General features: G+C 47.1%; 1 protein-coding gene across 5 annotated transcripts in view; it reads right to left on the bottom strand.

Annotated features, from left to right (window-relative positions):
- FAM169A (family with sequence similarity 169 member A) overlaps positions 1-25,008 on the bottom strand; it is a 172,325-nt gene that overhangs the window by 65,722 nt on the left and 81,595 nt on the right. The window lies entirely within an intron of this gene.

Below are 25,008 nucleotides of genomic sequence, written 5' to 3' on the forward strand. Positions count from 1 at the left end.
GTGGCTGTCTACAGCCGCAAATCATGCAGCAGCAGGGACTCAAACATTATCTGAGCACGCGCCCAAGATAATAGGATAACACCCAAGCAAGCACATTATCCAAGTGCGTTCGTTCATCACTACTCATTACAGTCAAGTATTAGAACTGGTTCCCTATTTTTGGTCATTCTAATATATAATATGTAATGTCTCAGATTATAGAATGTATAGGGCAACGGTGTGTATTTATTTGGACTGGAAATATGGTTTTTAGCTTTCATTTGTAGTTTATTATTTTTTTTTAACATATCATGTGCACCCTGAGGTCATAAGAGATCATCGAGGAAACAGTCAAGTGCTCATTCATTAAGACTGAATCATAGAATCGTAGAGTTGGAAGGGACCTCCTGGGCCATCTGGTCCAACCCCCTGCTCAAAGCAGGATTCGCTAAATCATCCCAGTCAGATGTCTGTCCAGCCTCTGTTTGAAGACTTCCATTGAAGGAGAACTCACCACTTCTCGTGGCAGCCTGTTCCACTCATTGATCACTCTAACTGTCAAAAAGTTTTTTCTAATATCTAATCTGTGTCTCCTCCCATTCAGTTTCATCCCATTGCTTCTAGTCTTTCCTTGTGCAAATGAGAATAAAGTTGATCCTTCTACAATGTGACAGCCCTTTAGATATTTGTAGACAGCAATTAAGTCTCCTCTCAGTCTTCTCTTTTGCAAACTAAACATTCCCAAATCCTGCAACCTTTCCTCATAAGACAGGGTTTGCAGACCGGTCACCAATCTGGTCGCTCTTTTCTGAACTTGCTCCAGTTTGTTGATGTCTTTTTTAAAATGTGGTGCCCAAAACTGGACACAATATTCCAGATGAGGTCTGACCAAAGAGGAGTAGAGGGAAATAATGACTTCACGTGATCTAGACTGTATGCTTCTGTTAATACATCCTAGAACTGCATTTGCCTTTTTTGCTGCTGCATCACACTGTTGACTCATATTCAGTCTGTGATCTATTAGTATACCCAAGTCTTTTTCACATGTGCTGTCACTTAGCCCTATTCCTCCCATTCTATATATGCTTTTTTCATTTTTATTGCCCAGATGTAGTACTTTGCATTTCTCCCTGTTAAAAACCATTCTGTTAGTTACTGCCCACTTCTCCAGTTTATTTAAATCTTTTTGAATCCTCTCTCTCTCTTCTCTAGTATTAGCTATCCCTCCTAGCTTTGTGTCATCAGCAAATTTAATCAGTTTACCCTCAATTCCTTCATCTAAATCGTTGATAAAGATGTTGAACAATACAGGGCCCAGGACAGAGCCCTGTGGTACCCCACTTGAGACATTCTTCCAACTGGATGTGCAGCCATTTACGACCACTCTTTGGGTCCGATCACTAAGCCAGCTATGAATCCACCTAACAGTTGCCTTGTCCATTCCATACTTAGTCATTTTTTCAATAAGGATTGTATGAGAGACTTTGTCAAATGCTTTGCTGAAGTCAAGATATACTATATCTACAGCATTTCCTTGATCCACCCAATCAGTGATACCGTCATAGAAGGAAATTAAGTTAGTCTGACATGACTTATTAGTTACAAACCCATGCTGACTCTGTTTGATCACTTCATTCTTATCCAGGTATTGACTTACATGTTGTTTAATAATTTGTTCAAAGATCTGGTGTTTAGTATGTCAGTTTTAATTAAAGGTGTGCAGGAATAAGGTGCACAAAATTAATTACAATGCATATCTTCTAAAGAAAAGCCATAATTTTTCATAAGTTTGCCAGGCGAGTGTAGCCCTGCCCCATTCAGGCTCCTCCCAAGCTCCACAGATTTTGGAGAAGCTACTTTAAATATGTGAAAACAGCAAAAGTTGTAACATTTGTGTGCAACTCCACATTGTGCAAAAACTGTTGTGAAAATTAATTCCAAGTCGATGGTGTGTCCAGATGCAAAACTTTATTGAGGCAGGAGGAAGATACACAAACCGGTTTCAGGCTTTGGACCTCAGCCTCTTTCAGTTGACGATGCCTACTCATATGATGAAGGCTCCAGTCCAGAGCCAAAATCCGGTTTGTGTATCTGCACTCTGCCTCAATAAAGTATTGCATCTGGACTCACCATCGACTTCAAATTAATTTTCCATCCAATGTCGAAAATGCACTCCTAGATTGATACAACCCAACTCTTCCATATCCGTTGTCTGATTACTCGGTTAACCAAGAAGGAAGAGTCGCAGCAGTCAATAAACAGAGATGAGTGTATAATGTTACGCTATATACTTTGCATTTTACACAGACATCTAAAGGAGGTCCTACCATACACTATTTATTGTAGCTACAGGGGAAAACTGCCCACTGTTGGGATATCAGTCACAGGCAAAGATCTAGGTCTGCTAAATGTGAGCTGCCCTGTCATGCTGTGGGCACCTGGCAATCACAAGATCAGGGAGTCCAATGGAGGCAGCAGCTGCCCCTTCCCCTAATTATTTCATAATGGTCACGATTCAATTAGAAGAAAAAAAGAGAAGACAGAAACTGGGCACCTGGCCTGCATCGGTTAGATAGCAGGAGACTTATTTCATGATATACATTGGTGCAGGATTAAAACCAGTGACTAAACAATATGCAGTCATGAGAAGAAGTAAGTGTTAGGGCTGGCGGAATGCACCAAATAATAAAATAATAGTAAGGTGTGTTCGCAGCCCGGGGTCCACCATGCAGGGGTGGTAAACTGCTGCTTAGTAAAAGCGGAAGTATAAAGCGGTATACAAGAGGTCACACGTGGGTTAACGTCACCCAGTGTGAACAGAAGCGAACTCTGTTACGACACAGAGCCGCGCCACCGCTGAACATAAATGCCAGAGCCTGTTAAAATCACAGCACTGCGCAAGACAGTGCATAGTATGCGGTCACAGAACTCAGCCCCAAGGACTCGAGGTCTGAGTCCCTCTAGACCAACTGAGCGCGTGGCGTTGCACCTGCGGACGCCACTATAGTTGCTGACTATGGTGGAGTGTTGAGCACCGGTGGAGACTGATATCAGTCTCAGACTCTGCCTCTACCTACACCTAAGCCTGGGTGCTTAACAGGCTAGGCTGCACAACACATGCGTACCAAGGGTAGGGGTTTCAAATGAGTCAGTCACCAGAGACATTCATACTTGCATACAGCACTCACTCCTCATAGTCTGGTAATGCAGTTTATACTAGCACATGGCCGAGCGGCCATGCGAACCTTTTATAGCCGCGTCCTTCCTGACCTTCCGGGACCTTCCTGACCTTTCTGATGGTCCAATCCGAGCTGGAGAAGGACCTGAGCATGTGACCTCCGATCTTCAATGAGAGATCATCGCACGGGCATGCTCAGTGGACCGAAAGGAGGACTTAGTCTCTGGAGTAGCTCGTTGCTGACCAGAATGCGTTGCTATAGCTGGACCAGAGGTGGCAGCAGCAACCAAACCCACGGAGCTAGTCTGGGCAGAGCGCCGGGACCGAGGTGTCTGCTGAGCAGCCTCTTCTGCGGCTGGAGAGGAATGGGGGACCGCTGGAAGCAAGGCTCGGGATTCCCGCTGTGCAGCGACAGGAACCCAACGCCTAACAGTAAGTACACCCCATTTGAAATCTTATGGCTTAAAATACATAACAAAAAAACCTGGATTTAAAATTCGACGGATACATCAGAAAAACAGCAACCCATGTTATACAATGTCATTATGCATAAAAAAACAGGACAAAATGCAGAAGCAGTGTGTCAAAAATTAAGTGCACCCTACGAGTCAAGAGCTTGTTGAACGACGTTTATCAGCAGCAACTTGAAGTAATCATTTTGTGCATGACTTTACCAGTCTCTCCCATCATTCTGACGGACTTATCTCTCACTTTTATTTACAGCATTGCTTCAAATCATTGAGGTTTGTGGTCATGGGTTTGTGTACAGCTCTCTGAATTTCTCAATGCGACTTTTCATTCTTGCATTTTTGTGTTTTTTCGTCCCTTTCTTTTTTTGAAAGACAAGATGTAGTTTTGAATGACATCATTCATTTTACCATACAATGGACTGAAGCACAATAAAGAAATTCCGAGTATGAAATGGTGATTTAAAATGCCACATTTTGGTGGGTTTTTGTTTTGTACAATGCTCATTGTGTAGTAAAAATAACCTGAAAAAATTGGTGAAAATTGGTGAAAAAAAAATTCAGAAGTTCATTAAAAAAATGGTTTCTGTTGTTACGTTTTTATTCTTTGGTCAATAAAGTTGTGTGAGGGCTTATTGTTTGCGTAGCAAGCTGATGGTTTTATTGATATCACCTTGCGGTACATATGATGCTTTGATGACTTCTTATTGTAATTTTTAGGGAAGTGTGGTGACCGAAAAAAAACGCAATTTTGGCGTTTTGTTTATTTTTCTTTATGCTATTTACTCTACGGGTTAATTTCTAATATTTTTATAGATCAAACTTTTACAGATGCGGCAATACCACAAGTATGTTTGTTTACATTTTATATTTAGTTTTTTTCAATGGGTGATTTAATTTTTTTTGTGAGTTTTTAAGTACATATACAGGGGGCAAAATAACTATTGAACAGGTCACCAATTTTCTAAGTAAAAATATTTCTGAAGGTGCTATTGACATAAAATTCTCACCAGCTGTCGGTAACAACCCATCCAATCCACACTGGCAAATAAATCAAGCCCACAAAACAATACCAAGAGTGGAGTTTGCTGGTGGGAACATCACAGTGTTGGGCTGTTTTCCAGTATACGGCACTGCCATACTTCATATGATTGAAGGAAGGATGAATAGACATATGTACTGAGACATTCTTGATAAAAACCTGCTGCCATCAACCAGGATGATCAATATGAAATGAGGGTAGACATTTCAGCAAGAAAATGATCCAAAACACATAGGCAAGGAAACTCTCAATTGGTTTCAGAGAAAGAAAATAAAGCTGCTAAAATGACCGAGCCAATTACCTGACCTGAATCCACCAGAAAATGTATAGAAGGAACTAAAGCTCAGAATTAATAGAAGGAACCATGGGACCTTCAGCATGTGAAAAGTGTTTGTGTGGAAGAATGGGCCAAAATCAAACCTGAGCAATGCAAGCGACTAGTTTCTCCATACAAGAGGCGTCTTGAACCTGTGATCACCAAAGGCTTTTGTACAAAGTATTAAATACATTTCAGTAAGCATCTTTAGTACTTTTTCCCTGTGTCATTTCTCATTATTACATACAACTTAATTTATTGGTAAAAATAAAGGGATCACCAAAATACTGCATCCTAGATATTACTAAATGAAATATTCCAGTTGCAAATCTTTATTCATTACATAATGGGATGTGTTGAGAACAATAAAACATAAAAATGATCAATGTAAATCAAACTTAATATCCCATGGAGATATCAATTTGGAATGATACTCAAAATCAAAGTGGAAATCAAATTACAGACTGATCCAACGTCAGTGGAAATGCCTTAAGACAAGGAAATGATGCTCAGTAGCGTGTGTGGCCTTCACGTGCCTGTATGACCTCCCTACAACGCCTGGGCATGGTACTGATGAGGTGGCGGATGTTCTCCTGAGGGATCTCCTCCCAGTCCTGGACTAAAGCATCCGTCAACTCCTGGACAGTCTGTGGTGCTTATGTTCTGATGTCCTGCCAGTTCTCTGGGGTCTTACCCATGATGGCTCCTGCCATTGTCTGAAGGCTGTCCAAGGTCTGTGTCCGATGTTCTCCTGCTGTGCCTGTGCTACGCCTGAGGCCTGAGAGAGAAGCTATCCTAGTATGCCCGTGCCAGATAACCCTGGACTGCATCAACCCGTGATGACCCTAGCCATCATCTGAAGTCTCCCTGAGGTCGGTGTCTGATGTTCTCCTGCTGTGCCTGTGCCTCTCCTGTGGGCCGAGAGAGAGAGGTCCTCCTAGAATGCCCTTGCCAGACGTCCCTGGACTGCGTCAACCCGTGATTACCTCTTGCCATCGTCTGAAGCTAGCCTGAGGTCAGTGTCTGATGTTTTCCTGTTGTACCTGTGCCACTCTTGAGGCCTAAGTGTGAAGTCCTCTTAGGATGCCCGTGACTGATGACTCTGGACTGCGTCAACCCATGATGACCGCTTGCTTCGCCTGTCAACTTGAGATGTGTTTCCTTTGTGATGTGCATAATCCGGAACCTGGTGTTTTGATGATTTTTGCTTTATTTAAGTAAACTTTGTTTCTCCATACCTGAAGTTGTGCTATGTCTTTTAGTCCTGCATATGGCCATCTTGTCCACAAGCTCAGCTGCCATAGACCCTGGTCGCTACCCTTCCCTAGTCCGGGTAGGCCCGGGTCCCCCCTGTGGTCCAGTGGGTCCACATTCCACGATCACCTGGTACGCACACCCCGTCATCGTTATGGTTCGACGACGTGGAAGCGTTGATTGGGTAAGCCACGCTGTGCCCACGATCGTAACACATATGGTCTCGCAAGGGGTCTGAAGATCTCATCTTGGTACCTAATGGCAGTCAGGCTACCTCTGCTGATCACATGGAGGGCTGTGCGGCCCTCCAAAGAAATGCCACCCCACACCATTACTGACCCACTGCCAAACCGGCTATGCTAAAGGATGTTGCAGGCAGCAGATCGCTTTCCACGACGTCTGCAGACTCTGTCACGCCTGTCACATGTGCTCAGTGTGAACCTGCCTTCATCTGTGAAGAGCACAGGGCACCAGTTGCAAATTTGCCAATCCTCGTGTTCTGTGGCAAATGCCATCCTCATGGAGTCAGTTTCTAACCGTTTGTGCAGACACATGCACATTTGTGGCCTGCTGGAGGTCATTTTGCAGGGCTCTGGCAGTGCTCCTGTTATGGTTCTGCAGCACAGGACTAGGGTAGGAGGGGGAAAACTGACCCTGCACTGCAACTAGGCTGATGCCCTACTATGGAGTGGGCGACCCATTCCTTGTGAATAGACCCGACGATCCTAGGCTAATCTCAAGCGAAGACCTATAGATGGGGGAAGGGGGTCCCTGAAAGATATAAGGACTGGGTACAAAAATGGGTCACCTCCTAACAGAAAACACAAAGAAGGCTGCAGAAACAAACTGAAAACAGAAACTAAGACTAGCAGAACCAGAGGTCCAAGAACTGCACTAATTAAACACACAGACAGCAAAGCAAGGCTACAAGCCAGACTTTAAGCGGATTAACACTGTTGTCCAGCAAGGAATGGGAGACAGGTGCAGGCTAATAAAGGGTGATATAATCACCTGACCAAAGGCAAACTCAGCACCAGGGGAAAAAGACCAGCAGCCAGAACACTACAAGAAAATGGCAGATAGACACAAACTGAGCAGATTCTAACAGTACCTCCCCTTTAACGAGGATCCCCCGAATCCTCTAGGCCAAGCCTTATTCGGAAATCTCCTGTGAAAAGCCTTAATTAATCTTGAGGCTGAGACGTGCACAGCTTTTACCCAGGAATTGTCCTCGGGACCGAAACCCTTCCAGGACACGAGATACTGTAAGCCTCCTCTGTGCCACCTGGAATCAAGAATGCGTGAAATCTCATACAGTCCTCATCAACTGGAGGAGCAGATGGCATAGCCACCTTATCAGGCCTGTCAACTTTCTTCAGCAAAGATACATGAAAAACTGAATTAATTTTCCAGGACGAAGGAATGTCCAATCTGACTGCTGCTGAGTTGACAATCTGAACCACTTTGAAGGGTCCAACAAACTTCGGCCCCAATTTTTTGGAAGGGATTTTTAAGCACAGATTCTTAGAGGACAACCAAACCATGTCCCCAACAACAAACCTCTCCTCCCTTCTTTTTTTGTCAAAATATTTCTTAAACCTCCTATTCGCCTGATTCAGATTATGGTGTACACTGGTCCAAACCCTTTCCAAATTTCCAGAAAAACTCTCCTCCTCAGGCACCACTGCCCCAATCCTAGAAAAAGGACCGAAAGATGGATGCTTCCCAGTACAACAGAAAAAAGGAGAACACCCAGCCAAATAATAATAATAATAATAATAATAATAATAATTTTTATTTATATAGCGCCAACATATTCCGCAGCACTTTACAATTAAGCGGGGACATGTACAGACAATAAATTCAATACAAGTTAAGACAATTCAAACAGTGACATTAGGAGTGAGGTCCCTGCTCGCAAGCTTACAATCTACAAGGAAATGGGGGGACACAGTAGGTGAGAAATGCTTGTAAATTCAGGTCTGGCAATTATAATAGGGATTTTTATATAAAGCTGCATGATCCGGTCATCAGCCCGTGTGTTTAAGTGCAATAGACAAGTATCAAAGAAGACATATGATTATTGAGAGCAAACTCAGCTAATGGTAGATTTTCCGACCACATCTCCTGATTGCTATAAAACATCTCAAAAACTGCTCAACGTCCTGGTTCTTCCTCTCGGTCTGTCCATTGTACTCCGGATGATAACCTGACGAAAATGACAAATGAACCTTAAGTCTGTCACAAAAGGCACGCCAAAATCGATCCACAAGCTGTGGTCCCCTATCGGAGACAATGTCCGTGGGGACACCATGGAGTCTGACAATCTCTTTCACGAATGCCCTGGCAAGTGTCTTAGCGCAGGGTAATTTATTGAACGGGACCAGATGACACATCTTACTAACACGGTCTACCACAACCCAGATGACAGAAAAACCCTCAGAGACCGGCAGGTCGGTGAAAAAATCCATTGCAAGATGCGTCCATGGGGAACTAGGAACCTCTAATGGGCACAGCAACCCTGCCACTGGAACATGAGCAGCTTTAGACCTAGCGCACACGGTACACTGACGCACCCACTTGACGATTTCTCTTAGCCACCCCGGTCACCAGAAATTCTGACCGATTGACTTTCTCGTTTCGGCAATCCCTGGATGACCCGCCAGAAAAGACTCATGCCATTCCGTAAATAAAGCTCTCCTCGGGGCTTTAGGCACAAATGATTTCCCATATGGAGTGTTGGTTGGTGCTGCATCCTGGGCTTTAAGAATGCTATTTTCCAACTCAAAACCTAAACCACCCCTTTCTGCAGAATAGATTCCTCCTTTTCAGTATTAACTGCTGGGGAGAAACTTCGAGACAAAGCATCAGCTTTAACATGCTTTGTCCCAGGGATATATGTCACAGAAAAATTGTTAAGGGCTAGCAGAACGCACCAAATAATGAAGGTGGTATAGGGTGCGTTCGCAGCCCGGGGTCCACCGTGCAGAGGTGTAAACTGCTGCTAGACAATTATGAATGGGATATAAGAGATAGCCGGACACCGGCGGGTAACCACTGACCCGGTGCGTGCAAGGACAGACTCTGTTACTTCACAGAGTCCGTACTAGCCGGTGTATAAGCGTGACCTATTAAGCGTCACAGGTCACGACTCAGTGTAAATTACTGCTCAGAGCGGGTACTATGTCTACCCTGGCGGTCACCCCTAACCAGCATAAGCACAGTGCAGGAAAGCACACCTATCTGCGCACGGCGCCACTCTGGCAGACGCTGCGGTATCCGTGGTATGTGATGCCTGTACTGACTGACGTCCACAGGCGCTACAGGAAGGAGAGATGAGTACACTGCGACGCTAAGCAGTGCTAGGTACTGACTCTAACTATAAGATCCTAAGGCTATGTACACACGCTGCAGTTTTTGCTACGGTTCCGCTGCGGTTTTGGCCGCAGCAGAACTGCAGCAGTTCTGCAGACAGTGTACAGTAGCATGTTATCCTATGGGATTTACATTCTGCTGTGCACATGCTGCGGATTTTTAACTGCTGAAAAGCTGCGGTTTTGAATCCGCAGAAAGAATTGACATGTCAATTCTTTTCTGCGGATTTTGCTGCGGTTTACCATCTCCTCCATTGTAGAGATGATAAACTGCAGGGAAAACCGCAGGCCAATCCGCAGGTAAAACCGCAGGTCATTTTACCTGAGGTTCCGCAGATAAAAAATCCGCAGACCGATCCGCAGCGTGTGCACTTAGCCTTAGGCTATGTACCCACGTATGCAGAAAATTCCTGACTGAAAACCGGACTCCATCCCAGAAAACGCGTTTTTTTCTGTGCGTTTTCTGTGCGATTTTTGCGACTTTTTTCTGAAGCGTCCCCAGTCTCATAGAAAATAGTTAGAAATGCGGATTTTTCCACGAAATTAACGAGCACGCTGCGTTTACCGCAATGCGTTTTTTTCGTGGAAAAATACGCATCAATATGCACAAAAAGTGCAGAATTCATTAAAATGAATGGGATGCTTCTTGTAAGCGTTTAAGCATTTTTGCCGGTAAAAACGCTTAAAAAACGCAAAAAAAACGCTTATGTGGGTACACAGCCTAACTCATGCATATCGACGGGAGGGAGTCTTAATGAGTCAGTCACCAGTCTCTTACATCCATCATCACACACACTACTAAACAACATAGAATCAATGTCTATCAAAGCGCATGGCGGGGCGGCCATGCGAACCTTTTATAGCAGCGTCCTTCCGGGACCTTCCTGATGGTCCAATCCAAGCTGGATAAGGACCTGAGCATGTGACCTCCGATCTCCAATGGGAGATTGTCCCATGGGCATGCTCAGTGGACCGAAAAGAGGACTTAGTCCCTGGAGTTGTTCGCTGCTGACCAGCAGGCGTTACTATAGCTGGACCAGAGGTGGAAGCAGCAGCCAAACCCACAAAGCTGGTCTGAGCAAAGCACCAGGATCAACCAGTCTGCTGAGCAGGCTCCTTTGTAGCCATAGAGGAATGGGAGACCGCTGAAGGCAAGGCTCGGGATTCCTGCTGTGCAGCTAAAGAAACCCGACGCCTAACAAAAATGGAACCGGGCAAAAAAACAAACAATGCCCACCTGGCTTGACGAGCATTCAAACATTTGGCAGCATCCAGATAGATCAGATTCTTGTGATCAGTAAAGACTTGTATAGTATGACTAGCGCCCTCCAAAAAATGTCACCAATGCTCAAACACAAGTTTAACGGCCAGCAATTCTCGGTTCCCAACATTGTAGTTGAGCTCAGCCTCTGTAAATTTCTTAGGAGAAGGATGTACCCCATCCTCTCCCTCCTGTGACAGAACAGCCCCCACTCCTACTGATGAGGCATCCACCTCTACCAGAAAGGGCTTAGTCTCGTCTGTCTGGATCAAGACAGGAGCAGAGATAAACTTCTCCTTGAGATTTTCAAAGGCCTTGACAGCCTCAGGGGAACATTGGACAGTATTGGCACCCTTCTTGGTCAGATCAGTAAGGGGTTTGGCAATAACAGAAAAATTCTTTATAAATTTTCTGTAATAATTAGCAAACTCCAAGAATCTCTGAATTGCCTTCAAGCATTCAGGTCTTGGCCACTCCAATACCGCCTGAACCTTCACCAGGTCCATCTCAAACCCATCACTGGAAACAATGTACGCCAAAAAGCTAATTTTCTGTACAGTAAACTCGCATTTCTCCAGTTTAGCAAAGAGTGAGTTTTCTATCAGAATTTGTAGAACCTCGTGGACTCTCTGCCAATGCGACTCCAGATCGAGCGAGTAGATCACAATATCATCCAAATAAATGATAACACTCCTACCGATCAACAGTCTCAGAATGTCGTTGATGAAATTTTGAAAGAACGCCAGAGCATTTGTAAGGCCGAAAGACATTACTAGACACTCAAAATGACCTTCTGGGGTATTAAAGGCTGCCTTCCATTCATCACCTTCTTTAATTCGCAGCAAATTATATGCCCCACGGAGAACAATCTTAGAGAACCATTTGGCTCCAAACAATTGGTTAATCAAATCCGGAATCAGCAGCAAGGGGTAAGGATTGCGTACAGTGATCTTATTAATCTCCCTGAAATCCAAGCATGGCCTAAGACCCCCATCTTTCTTTTTCACAAAAAAGAATCCCACAGCCACAGGGGACTTGGAGGGTCTTATATGACCTGCAGCAAGACTAGTCTGCAGGTATTCCTTTAAGGCCTCCCTCTCGGGGATCATGAGATTAAATAAACGACTCTTAAGGAGAGTAGCACCTGGGACGAACTCAATAGCGCAATCGTAATTACTATGCGGTGGCAGAGCTTGTGACTCAACTTCAGAAAATACTTTCCAGAATTCCTGAAAGGTGTTCAGGTAGCTCATTTTTCACCACAGCAGCGATGTGTATATCACAACATTTCCCATAACACCCCTGACCCCAGGTTCTTATAGTATTTGATGACCAGTCCAGTACATGATTGTGCACTTTTAACCAGGGTAACCCCAGAACGACTGGAAAAGGCAATTTATCAAGTACAAACAAATCTAAAGATTTCTGGTGCTCCATATTCACAGTGAGTGGAAACCCGGTGACCTTTCGGGAAACACACCCATGCTCTAGCGGAGTGTTATCAATCACCATTACAGGAAAAGGGGATGACAAAGGTACAGACTCAATCTTATACTTGTCAAGAAATTGTTGATCGATCAAAGTCAGTGCAGACCCACAGTCCACCATCACTTGAAAATCAATAGAATGACCATGACAGATAGAACTACCAGAAAAAGAAACTCCTGCGGACCATAAAAATGCAATACGAACGGAAGGGTTACTCTGAGCCCTTTTTTTCTTTTCGTGATTTATGCGACCTTCACATTGCTTGATAAAATGGCCAGTCTTACCACAATAAAGGCATAGCCCCTCAGAGAACGTTCTCTCCCTTTCCTGGGAACGAGAGGACATCGCACCAAGTTGCATCGGTTCCCCGTAGTCCACGGGGGTCTCTTGAGAGACAGGACCCAGCAGAATTGAATCCTCATTCTGCCTTTCTCTCAATCTTCTATCCACCCTGATGGCTAACTGCATTGCAGCCTCAAGTGTATCATGTGCAGGGTATGCAATTAGTAAGTCTTTAACCCTGTCATTCAGACCTGCCAAAAACTGACTCCTGAGTGCAGGGTCATTCCAGCTGATTTCTGCAGACCATTGTCTGAACTGGGTGCAATATCCCTCAGTGTCACCAGAACCCTGTTTCAGCCCTCTGAGTTTTGCCTTAGCTGTAGTGACCCGATCCGGATCGTCATAAATTAACCCCATAGCAGAAAAAAACGCTTCTACTGACATCAAACATGGGTCATCTGGATGCAATAAAAATGCCCAAACTTGCAGCTCCCCTCGCAATAAAGACATAATAATCCCCACACGCTGTAATTCAGCTCCTGAAGACCTGGGTCTAAGTCGAAAATAAAGTAAACATGCATTTTTGAATGAAAAAAATTCCTGCCGTTTATCAGAAAAACATTCAGGCAAGCTCACCTTAGGCTCTTCGGGGCGGATCCCTGAGCAGTTACTCACGTGCTGTTGTAAGCCGGAAACTTCTAACGTTAACTGTTGCAGGCGTTGAGCGAGATCTTGAACGCTGTTCATATTGCAGAAATCTGGGAGGGTTTTTTTTTTTTATACATTCTCGGGCTGGACAAACTTTTACGGTTCAGCAGCACAGGACTAGGGTAGGAGGGGGAAAACTGACCCTGCACTGTGACTAGGCTGATGCCCTACGATGGAGTGGGCGACCCATTCCTTGTGAATAGACCCACCGACGATCCTAGACTAATCTCAAGCGAAGACCTATAGATAGGGGGAAGGGGGTCCCTGAAAGAATAAGGACTGGATACAAAAACGGGTCACCTCCTAACAGAAAACACAAAGAAAGCTACAGAAACAAACTGAAAACTGAAACTAAGACTAGCAGAACCAGAGGTCCCAGAACTGCACTAATTAAATACACAAAAAGTAAAGCAAGGCTCCAAGCCAGACTTCAAGCGGATTAACACTGTTGTCCAGCAAGGAATGGGAGACAGGTGCAGGCTAATAAAGGGTGATACAATCACCTGACCAAACTCAAACCCAGCACCAGAAAATGGCCGATAGTCACAAACTGAGCAGATTCTAACAGCTCCTCCTGTTCCTCCTTGCACAAAGGCGGAGGTAGCGGTCCTGCTGCTGGCTTGTTGCCCTCCTACAGCCCCCTCCATGTCTTCTGATGTACTGGCCTGTCTCCTGGTAGCACCTCCAGCCTCTGAACACTACGCTGACAGACACAGCAAACCTTCTTGCCACAGCTCGTATTGATGTGCCATCCTGGATGAGCTGCACTACCTGAGCCACTTGTATGGGTTGTAGAGTCTGTCTCATGCTACCACGAGTGTGAAAGTACAACCAACATTCAAAAGTGACCAAAACATCAGCCAGAAAACATTGGTACTGAGATGTGGTCTGTGGTCCCCACCTGCAGAATCACTCTTATTGAGTGTGTCTTGATAATTGCCAATAATTTCCATCTGTTGTCTATTCCATTTGCACAACAGCATGTGAATTTGATTGTCAATCAGTGTTGCTTCCTAAGTGGAGAGTTTGATTTCACAGAAGTTTGATTTACTTGGAGTTATATTCCGTTGTTTAAGTGTTCCCTTTATTTTTTGAGCAATGTATTATATATATATAAATAATTTTTGCTCTTAACTTTTAGTCTCTTTACTTGTACTAAATTTCGCACTACCACAGTATTGTAGTATACAGTGAAAATATCAGTTTAATTTTTAGCTCAGTGTGCAGTTTAGCTTCATGGGAGTACCAGTATAGCAGCGAAGGAGGTCTTCAGTAGGCCCCCAGCTGCCTTGATAGCTCATCAGTTCCCCACGATCGCATCACGTGGAGCCAGTGCATGTTAGCACTGGTGCATATTTCATTTAAATTCTGCTGTTAGCCCCCTTCTTTCCTTGCGCAGTGGGAAAGAGATTTAAATATTTCTTTTACGGAAGATCAGAGAACTTGAATTTTTACCCTTGTACACTGTGCCTCGATTAGCTCTAGGTTCCAGGAGGCTGGCTATAAGATTTTATCCAGATGGTACAGAGTGCCTTCAAGGTTGCACACCATATTTCCGGAAATTGACCCCAACTGCTGGAGGTGTGGAAGGGCAGAGGGCACGATATTTCATATTTTCTGGCAATGTGACGTATTGCAATCATTTTGGACGGGGGTGTGGGAAATTATTTGTTGGGTTACGGGCTGTTCTGAAAAGTTGACTCCGGCTCTGATACTACTCCAACATAATGAAATCCCTCTCCGGATCTATAAATCCTCTGGTTGCTTTTTCTGGCTCTGCTATGACTCCATCCTTGAGTCAGCAGCAAGTAGACGCTTCTGTCCTGTCTTTGGGTACTAAGCATGCCCGTGGGACGACCTCTCATTGGAGGCCGGAGGTCACATGCGCAGGTCCCGTTCCTGCTCGGATTGGTCCACTACTGGGAAGGTCCCAGAAGGACGCCGCTATAAAAGAGCCGCATGACTGCTCGGCCATGCGCTAGTATAGACTGTTATTATATATTGTGTGATGATGGATGCATGTATCTGGTGACTGACTCATTATGACTCCCCTCCCTTGGATACGTATGGTATTGTGCTATAGAGTTAGAGTCAGCGCCTACTAATGGCTTGGTCTGCGCCACAGAGCTTCCACATCTCAGTACCTCACTCAGCGCCATATGGTGCCGTCCAGAGCTGGGCACCTTCAGGACCACATTAAGCAGCTGCATTCGTCAGTGCGACACCGTGCACCAGTCTAGCGCTTTCCTCCATTGTTTCGGGTGGTTAGTGGCGTCCGCCAGAGCGGTACAGTTCGCACATAGTGCGCTTTAGTTATTTAATTTGTTTCTTCTTGGCACCACTGTTGTGGTGCTGAGCACTAGTGTGACTAAAGGGACTCTAACCCAGTGTCTCAGGGGTAGAGTCCTGTGTCTATACACCAGTGCTCACATTGCGGAGCTCTGTGAGCATAAACAGACTGCGGCATTTGTGTTTGGTGGTCAGGCGGCTCTGAGAGGTAACAGAGTCCGCCTCTGTACACACTAGGTGGAGTTAAACCCGTGTGTTCCTCTATTATACCGCCATATGACGTCCGCCATTACCGAGCAGCAGTTTGTCATCTCTGCACGGTGGACTCCAGGTTGCGATCGCACTTTATTATATTTTATATTTACACTGTGTTCCAAATTATTATGCAAAAAATATTTCCTCATATTTTCTCTAAATTACCTATATGAATTGCAGTCATTGTTATTTTCCAGTCATCTAATATTCTAGTATAATTGCAATGTTTTTGAACAAACTGCCTATGAAAACAGTATATTTTTAAAAATAAGAAACACTCAAAATGCATGTTCCAAATTATTATGCACAGCAGAGTTTTCAACCTTTTTATTTTTATTTTGCACAAAAAAATGGTCAATTGTGAAATTATAAGCATTATCAGTTTATTACAAAATGAAAACAGTTTTCAAGTCAAAACTTTATTCTAGGTGATGTTAGATTTGCACATAGGACCCCTTGTTCGAAAGAAGCTTCTGAACTTTCTCGTCCATTGAATTTGTCAGTTTTTGGATGGTTTGTGCTTCCATTGTTTTGCATGTGGACAGAATACCCTCCCAGAGCTGTTGCTTAGATGTGAACTGCCGTCCGCCATCATAGACACTCCTTTTGATGATGCTCCAAAGGTTCTCAAAGGGGTTGAGGTCAGGGGAAGATGGTGGCCACACCATAAGTTTGTCCTCTTTTATGCCCATAGCAGCCAGAGATGCAGGTGTGTTATTTGCAGCATGAGACGGTGCATTATCATGCATGAAAATGATCTTGCTGCGGAAAGCACGGTTCTTCCTCTTGAACCATGGCAGGAAATGCTGTTTTAGAAACTCCACATAGATTATAGCGTTCATCTTTACCCCTTCAGGGATCCTAAAGGGGCCGACAATCTCTCTCCCCATGATTCCAGCCCAAAACATTACTCCACCTCCTCCTTGTTGGCGCCTTAGCCATGTTTTCATGGGGTGTCCATCAACCAGCCATCCTCCACTCCATCCATCTGGACCATCGAGCGTTGCACGGCACTCATCGGTGAACAAAACAGTTTGGAAGTCAGTCTTCATGTATTGTTTGGCCCACTGGAGCCATTTCTGCTTGTGTGCAGTGGATAGAGGTGGTCGACAGGATGGCTTACGCACAGCTGCAAACCTCTGAAGGACCCTGCATCTTGTTGTTCGGGGGACGTTGGAGGCACCAGCAGCTTCAAAAACTTGTCTGCTGCTATGACAAGGCATTTTTACAGCTGCACTTTTAACATGACGCAATTGCCTGTTGGAAAGAGTCCTCAATTTTTCCTTATCAGCACGCACACGTGTGTGCTGGGAATCAGCTACATACTTCTTGATTGTGCGATGATTACAATGAAGTGTCTTGGCAATGCTGATTGTAGTCATGCCTTGACCTAAATACTCCACAATTTGTTGCTTCTCATCAGCCGACACATTCTTTTCTTTCCCATTTTGGCAAAAAATGTAGACTGCTCAATAATGTGGAACAGCCTTCTTAAGTAGTCTTACCTTTATTTGGACCCACCTGCCAAACTAATTTGCACAGGTATCTGCAATTGCTTTCAGTGATATAAAGAGCCCTGACACACATCACCATCAATGAGTTTAAATGACAAGCAAAAAAATTCTAACCTTATCACTCCTAAACTCTTTTTGCATAATAATTTGGAACACAGTTTAGTGCGATCCGCAACCCTAACAGTATACTAGCGCCAGAGTCTGGCTCTAATGGCAGACGAGCAGCGACTTCTTGTGTGCATCCGGCAGCTGGAGGGCAGGTTGGTGGCCCTTGAGCGTCCAGCCTCAGCTGCAGATGTTACCGTGGTCGCGCTGCAGGCAGCCACTGAGGCTGTCTCCCGTGTGTCCACTGCCATCCCTGTCCTGACTTTGTCCCACCTTCCGCTGCCCAAGAAGTTCTCGGGCGATAGTGTATCATGTACGGGTTTTGTGAGCCAGTGCGCTATACAGCTAGAGTTGCTGACTGCATGATTCCCCTCCGAGCAGGCTAAGGTGGGATTTATCATTTCCCTCTTGTCGGCAGGGCTTTGGAGTGGGCCACACCGCTGTGGGAGCGTGGTGATCATGTAGTGTAGATTGCCACTCTGTTCTTGGCCACTCTAAAGCAGGTCTTCTTGGGACCTCAAATCACCCATGACACCGTGCTCCGGCTGCTGGCATTTTCACAGGGCTCGTCCTTGGTCAGCCACTTCGCCATCCAGTTCAGGACGTTGGCCTCTGAGTTAGAGTGACCAGATAAGGTCCTCATACTGGCATCCTGGAGAGGATTGGCTGACCATGTGAAGGACGCCCTGGTCACCAGGGAGGTTCCCGCCACACTGGAGGAGCTCATTACCGTCTCCACCCGTACTGACCTTCACTTTACTGAGCGAAGGTTGGAACGGCCCCAGTGTAGGCAGAAGTTTAGGTTGGCACCTAGCTTTGCCAAACCTCTGGGATCTCCCGATCGGGCGTCCAAGCCTCAGGAGGCCATGGGGTTTTCTCGTGTGGGATCCAGGTCCCGGTCCGCTCGAGTACCTGTGGTCTGTCCTGTTTGCCAGCAGTCTGGTCACCTTGCCAACCAGTGCCCACAGCGGTCGGGAAAACGCTCGCCTCTAGTGGTTATAGGAGGGGGTTCACTAGAATCAGTGGCATTTTCCTCTATGCTGACCTCTAAAGGAATGCTTGAGGCTGGTTCTTCCACTCTGGTGGCGGAGGTTTGCGTGGACTCCGGAGCGGAAGGCAATTTCATGTCTTCAGCCTTCACTCAACAACACACAATACCCTGGTTATGATGGCCAAGCCAGTCACTGTCAGGGTGTGAAAGGCGCGACTCTACCTTATCAAATTACCCACCAGACCGCCCCGTTGATACTCTCGGTGCCTCCGTCTCATCAGGAGACGATATACCTCCTCGTCATGACCGAGGGTATCGACCAGGTCCTCTTAGGGGTCCCCTGGTTATGGTTCCACTCTCCCCATATAGAGTGGTTCTCCGGGAGGATTCTCGGTTGGGGTAAAGCTTGTGAGGGTAGATGTCAGAGGAAGTGCGTTCAGGTTGCTTCCACCGAAGTCCCCGCAGATCTTTCCTCTCTCCCCAAACACTATCAACAGTATGCAGACGTGTTCTCCAAAAGAGCGGCGGAGACTCTTCCGCCTCATCACCCCTACGACTGTCCCATTGACCTCTTGCCTGGTGCTGAGCCTCCTCGGAGTCGAGTCTATCCCCTTTCTCTCCCAGAGACAGAGGCCATGTCGCAATATATCAGGGAGAATCTAGCAAGGGGGTTCATTAGGAAGTCGGTGTCACCAGCGGGGGCGGGATTCTTCTTCGTCCAGAGGAAGAATGGAGAAATATGTCCCTGCATCGATTACAGGGGTCTTAACGCTATCACCGTTAAGAATAAATACCCTATGCCCCTGATATCAGAGCTGTTTGATAGGCTACGGGGAGCAAGAGTGTTTACCAAACTCGATCTGCGGGGGGCTTACCACTTGATTCGCATCTGCGAGGGGGACATATGGAAGACAGCATTTAACACCAGGGATGGGCACTATGAATACCTGGCAGCGCTGTTCATTAAGCACGTTTTCCGGCTGCAAGGTATGCTGAACAAGATTGTCAGCGACCGGGGTCCTCAGTTTGCGTCTCGGTTCTGGAGAGAGCTCTGTACCCTGATCAGCATTGAGCTAAATCTCTCCTTGGCCTATCATGCCCGAGACGAACGGGTTGGTAGAAAGGGCCAACCAGACCCTGGTCACATACCTGCGACATTTTGTCTCAGTCAGGCAGGATGACTGGGCATCCTTGCTGCCATGGGCGGAGTTCGCTTTGAACAACGCTGTGGCCAACTCCACCGGTTAGACCCCATTCCTCCTTAATTACGGCCAGCATCCTCGCGTTCCCGTGCCCATGCCCATGCCCGTGTCGTCCACCGACTCTAGGGTGGCAGACTGGGTGGTGGAGGCACGTGACATTTGAGACTGCACTCAGGATGCCATTTGGGCCTCCAAGGAGAGAATGAGGTCCTCCACTGATGCACACCGGCGCCCCGCTTCCACCTTTGTTCCCAGCGACTTGGTGTGGCTCTCTGCTCGTAACATCAGGCTGCGGGTGGAGTCCACTAAGTTGGCGCCTCACTTTATAGGTCCCTTCAAGGTCCTGGAGCAGGTTTACCGTCTGGCTCTTCCTCCACACCTGGGTATCACTGACCACCTTCCATGTGTCCCTCCTTAAGCCCGTTCACATGTCCCGGTTTTCTGAGTCATCTACTGGGACATCAAGCTTGTCCTCGGACGAGTACGAGGTGAACACCATCATGGGGTGTAAGGTGGTACAGGGCAAAAAATATTATCTGGTGGACTGGAAGGGTCATGGCCCAGAGGATAGTACCTGGGAGCCTGTGGAGAATATTTGTGCTCCCCTGCTGATTGTGGCCTTAGCATAGCAAGAGGGAGGGGGCGCAATGTTAGGCGTCGAGTTTCCCCCACTGCACAGTGGGAATCTCAAGCCACGTCCTCTGTGGTCTCCCATTCCTCTGCAGCTGCAGAGATTCCTGCTCAGCAAAGATGTCGGTCCAGGCGTCTTGCCCAGGCTGAAGCTAGGTGTCCAGTTGTTTCTTCTGGCTCTGCTATAACTCCTTCCTTGAGTCAGCAGCAAGTCGACGCTTCTGGGACTAAGTCCTGTCTTTTGGGTACTAAGCATGCCCGTGGGACGACCTCTCATTGGAGGCCGGAGGTCACATGCGCAAGTCCCGTTCCTGCTCTGATTGGTCCACTACTGGGAAGGTCCGGGAAGGACACTGCTATAAAAGAGCCGCATGGCCGCTCGGCCATGCTCTAGTATAGACTCTTATTGTATATTGTGTGAGTGATGATGGATGCATGTATCTGGTGACTGACTCATTATGACTCCTCTCCCTTGGATACGTATGGTATAGGGCTATAGAGTTAGAGTCAGCGCCTACTAGTGGCTTGGTCTGCGCCACAGGGCTTCCACATCTCAGCACCTCACTCAACGCCATATGGTGCCGTCCAGAGCTGGGCACCTTCAGTGCCGCATTAAGCGGCTGCATCTGCCAGTGCGACGCCGTGCGCCAGTCTAACGCTTTCCTGCATTGTTCCGGGTGGTTAGTGGCATCCGCCAGAGCAGTGCAGTTCGCACATAGTGCACTTTAGTTATTTAATTTGTTTCTTCTTGGCACCACTGTTGCGACTAGAGGGACTCTAACCCAGTGTCTCAGGGGTAGAGTCCTGTGTCTATACACCAGTGCACACATTGCTGAGCTTTGTGAGCATAAACAGGCTGCGGCATTTGTGTTTGGCAGTCAGGCAGCTCTGTGAGGTAACAGATTCCGCCTCTGTACACACTAGGTGGAGTTAACCCCGTGTGTTCCTCTATTGTACCGCCATATAACGTCCGCCATTACCGAGCAGCAGTTTGTCATCTCTGCACGGTGGACTCCGGGTTGTGATCGCACTTTACTATATTTTATATTTAGTGCGATCCGCAACCCTAACAGCTGCGAGGGCTTGCATCCCGGAGAGATGGAAGAGTCCCGCTCCTCCAACCATAACTCAGTGGATCGCAAAAGTCAATGAAATTATGTATATGGAGGACCTCACCTCATCCATACATGAATCATACCCAAAGTTTTGGGCTCCTTGGATTGATGGATTTTCAAAGCTCTAGTGAGTATTGTGATCTAATGCTGGAGGCAACCCTCCCCTGAGGTTAACTGAAAACATCAGACTGAGTGGTGGACTTGGTCGGGTGGGTACGCCTTCCCTTACCCCCTCGTTTTTTCCTTCCCTCCCCCATTTTTTTTTTGCCTCTCTTGGCTCCGTTACTTATTTCCTCCCACTCTCTTTTTTCGCTTCAACTGCTCCTTCTTCTTTCTCTGTTCTGTCTTTTCTTTCCTATACTGTTTGTTAAAAGGTAAAAAATGAAAGACCCTCCGAATTGGGTCATTGACCTCTACTACCGGGTCCCCAGATGTTGAGGACTTGTGGACGATTGCCTTGGTTGGGAGTTAAATTGTATTGCTTGTATTCGTCTACATGTCTGGTTTCAATTATCATGTTAACCTGGATTTCGTTGTGAGTCTTTAAATAAAGAATTATTTAAAAAAAATCTGCTGTTAGAGATGCCTGCTATTTCATTTAACTAGCATCTACTTTGTTTGAAGTGGGCTCAGCTCCTAAGGCTGCTTCACATACCCTGACCCACTCTATGATGGACATATCCATCATGAGGCGTTAAGGAGTCAAGGACCCAAGACAGCATTTCATTTGGGTTGAGATGTAGATTTTGATGAGGCCATAAAAACTTTGATTTTCTTTTTCAGACATTCTGATGCAAATTTGCTGGTGTGCTTGGGATCATTGCCTGGTTACATGACCCAGTTTTGGTCAATCTGTAGCTTTGGAACGCATGGCCTTACATTTGTCTCTTGAATACTATGATATACATGTTAGGCGTCGGATTCCTGACACTGCACAGCGGGAATCCAGAGCCAGACATCCAGCGGTCTCCCATTCTCCTCCGACCGCTCCAGGTGCTGCTCAGCAATCACGGCGAGCCAGGCATGCTACTCAGACTTGCTCTGACAGCCTGGATGTTGCTGCCACCTCTGGTGCAGCAATGGTAGCGCATCCTGTTCTGCAGGGAACTGCTCCAGAGGCGAAGTCCTCATGCCGTGCTACTGGGCATGCCCGCAAGGTGACCTCTCACTGGAGAGCAGGGGTCACATGCTCAGGTCCTGCGTCGGATCTGATTGGTCCTTTCCAGGGTACTGGAAGGTCCTGGAAGCGCATGGCTATAAAAAGCCTGCATGGCGGCTCGGCCATGCGCTAGTGTAGCATATTATGCTGTGTGTGTATGGTGATGGATGCATGGACTGGTGTTTGACTTATTATAAACCCTTCCCTTGGATATTACGAATGGTGACTGTGTGTTGGGTTAGTCAGCTCCAGATTGTGGCAAGCTACACGCCACTGTGCTTTCCACGCCTACACTAGCGTCCGTCGGTGCCTGGTTCTCGGAGCCGACGCTTGCGACTATAGTTGCCGCTACGCTGCATTAACAGCAGCTATTGGTGTTCACGGCTGCGACGCCACATGCCAGCTCCTGTGAGGTTAACAGGGCTAGCGGCGTTACGTTTACGTATGCCCAGCGACTCTGTGTCTGAACAGAGCCGCTCCTAGCGTTCGGGTGACGTTAACCCGTGCGCACTACTTCTTCTTCTGTTGCGTCTGCCATTGTCCAGCAGCGGTCTAGTCACCTACCGCACGGTGGACCCCGGGCGGTGAACGCACCTCCTATTATTTATATTTGGTGCGTTCCGCCGTCCTTAACATTACACTAGCGCCAGGGTCTGGCTGGTAATGGCTGACGTGCAGCAATTGCAGCGCTATATTCGGCAGCTGGAGAGCAGGTTGGTGGCTATTGAGAGCGCCAACTCAGCTGCGAATACCGCGCTGGCTGCTGCTCAGACAGTCGCAGAGGCTGTCTCACGTGTGCCTACTCTTTTTCCCACGCCGACACTGTCCCGCCTCCCGCTTCCCGACAAGTTTTCGGGTGACAGCGCCACCTGTAGGGGATTCGTGAGCCAGTGCTCTATTCAGCTCGAGCTGCTGGCTGCACGGTTCCCTACAGAGCGGGCTAAGGTGGGCTTTATTGTGTCACTCTTGTCTGGCCGGGCATTACAGTGGGCTACACCTTTGTGGGAACGTGATGATCCGGTGGTTCAGGGTGCTGCCCAGTTCCTCGCAGCCCTGAAGCAGGTCTTTTTAGGACCGCGGATCACGCACGACACCTCTTTACAATTACTCTCCCTAACACAGGGGTCGCTCTCGGTCAGCCATTATGCCGTCCGGTTCCGGACATTGGCTTCCGAATTAGAGTGGCCGGACAAAACTTTAGTCCCGGTGTTTTGGAGAGGGTTGGCTGAGCACGTTAAAGACGCTCTAGCTACCAGGGAGGTTCCCACAAGTCTGGAGGAATTGATTGCAGTCTCCACCCGCATTGACCTCCGGTTTACGGAGCGCGGGCTGGAACGTGCACAATCCAGACGAAGGGTTAATTTGGCTTCCACCTTCACCGAGCCGCTGAGATACCCCGCACAGGAGCCTGTACCCTCCGAACCTATGGAGGTGTCCCGCACCGACTCCAAGTCACCACCGGTGCGTAGTTATGTACGCTGCTACCAGTGTCGACAATTTGGACACTCGGCCAGCACGTGTCCTTTGCGGGTGAAAAAACGCCCACGTCCTGTGGTCATAGGAGGTGGTCAGTCCAGCATGAAACCCTTCTCACCCAAACCGGTATTCCGGGGTACTTTAGACAGTGGTCCCCTCACCTGGGAGGCGGATGTTATCGTGGATTCTGGGGCTGAAGGGAATTTTATGTCCTCAACCTTCGCCCAGAAACACGCTATCCCTCAGGTGCTGCTGCCTCAACCACTGACCATCATGGTGGTTAATGGGGCGCGTTTGCCTACCCAGGTGACCCATCAGACAGTCCCACTCGGGCTTTCTATCTCTCCGTCCCATCGAGAGATCCTATCCCTGCTCATTTTGCCAGACGGTATTGACCAGGTGCTACTTGGTCTTCCCTGGCTCCGTTGCCACTCTCCTCTTATTGAGTGGGCATCAGGGAAAATACTGGCCTGGAACAAAAGTTGTGAGGGAAAGTGTCTGAAGGGCAGTCTTCAGGTGGCTTCCACTGACGTGCCTGCGGATCTCTCCGCACTTCCTAAACCCTACCATCAGTACGCGGACGTCTTCTCCAGAAGATCTGCGGAGACGCTTCCGCCACACCGCCCATATGATTGCCCGATAGATCTCATGCCAGGCACAGAACCTCCTAGAGGCTGTGTGTACCCATTATCACTCCCTGAGACAGAAGCTATGTCACAATACATCCGGGAGAACCTGGATAGAGGTTTTATCAGGAAGTCGGTGTTGCCGGCTGGTGCAGGGTTCTTTTTCATTCAGAAAAAGAGCGGAGAGTTACGTCCCTGCATTGATTACAGAGGTCTCAATGCCATAACAGTGAAGAACAAGTACCCTCTTCCCTTGATCTCTGAACTGTTTGACAGGTTGCGAGGGGCCCGGATCTT

This window comes from Dendrobates tinctorius, unplaced genomic scaffold (assembly GCF_039654945.1).
Source record: "Dendrobates tinctorius isolate UK_male_01 unplaced genomic scaffold, ASM3965494v1 ptg000083l, whole genome shotgun sequence".
In the NCBI taxonomy this organism is placed as follows: Eukaryota; Metazoa; Chordata; class Amphibia; order Anura; family Dendrobatidae; genus Dendrobates; species Dendrobates tinctorius.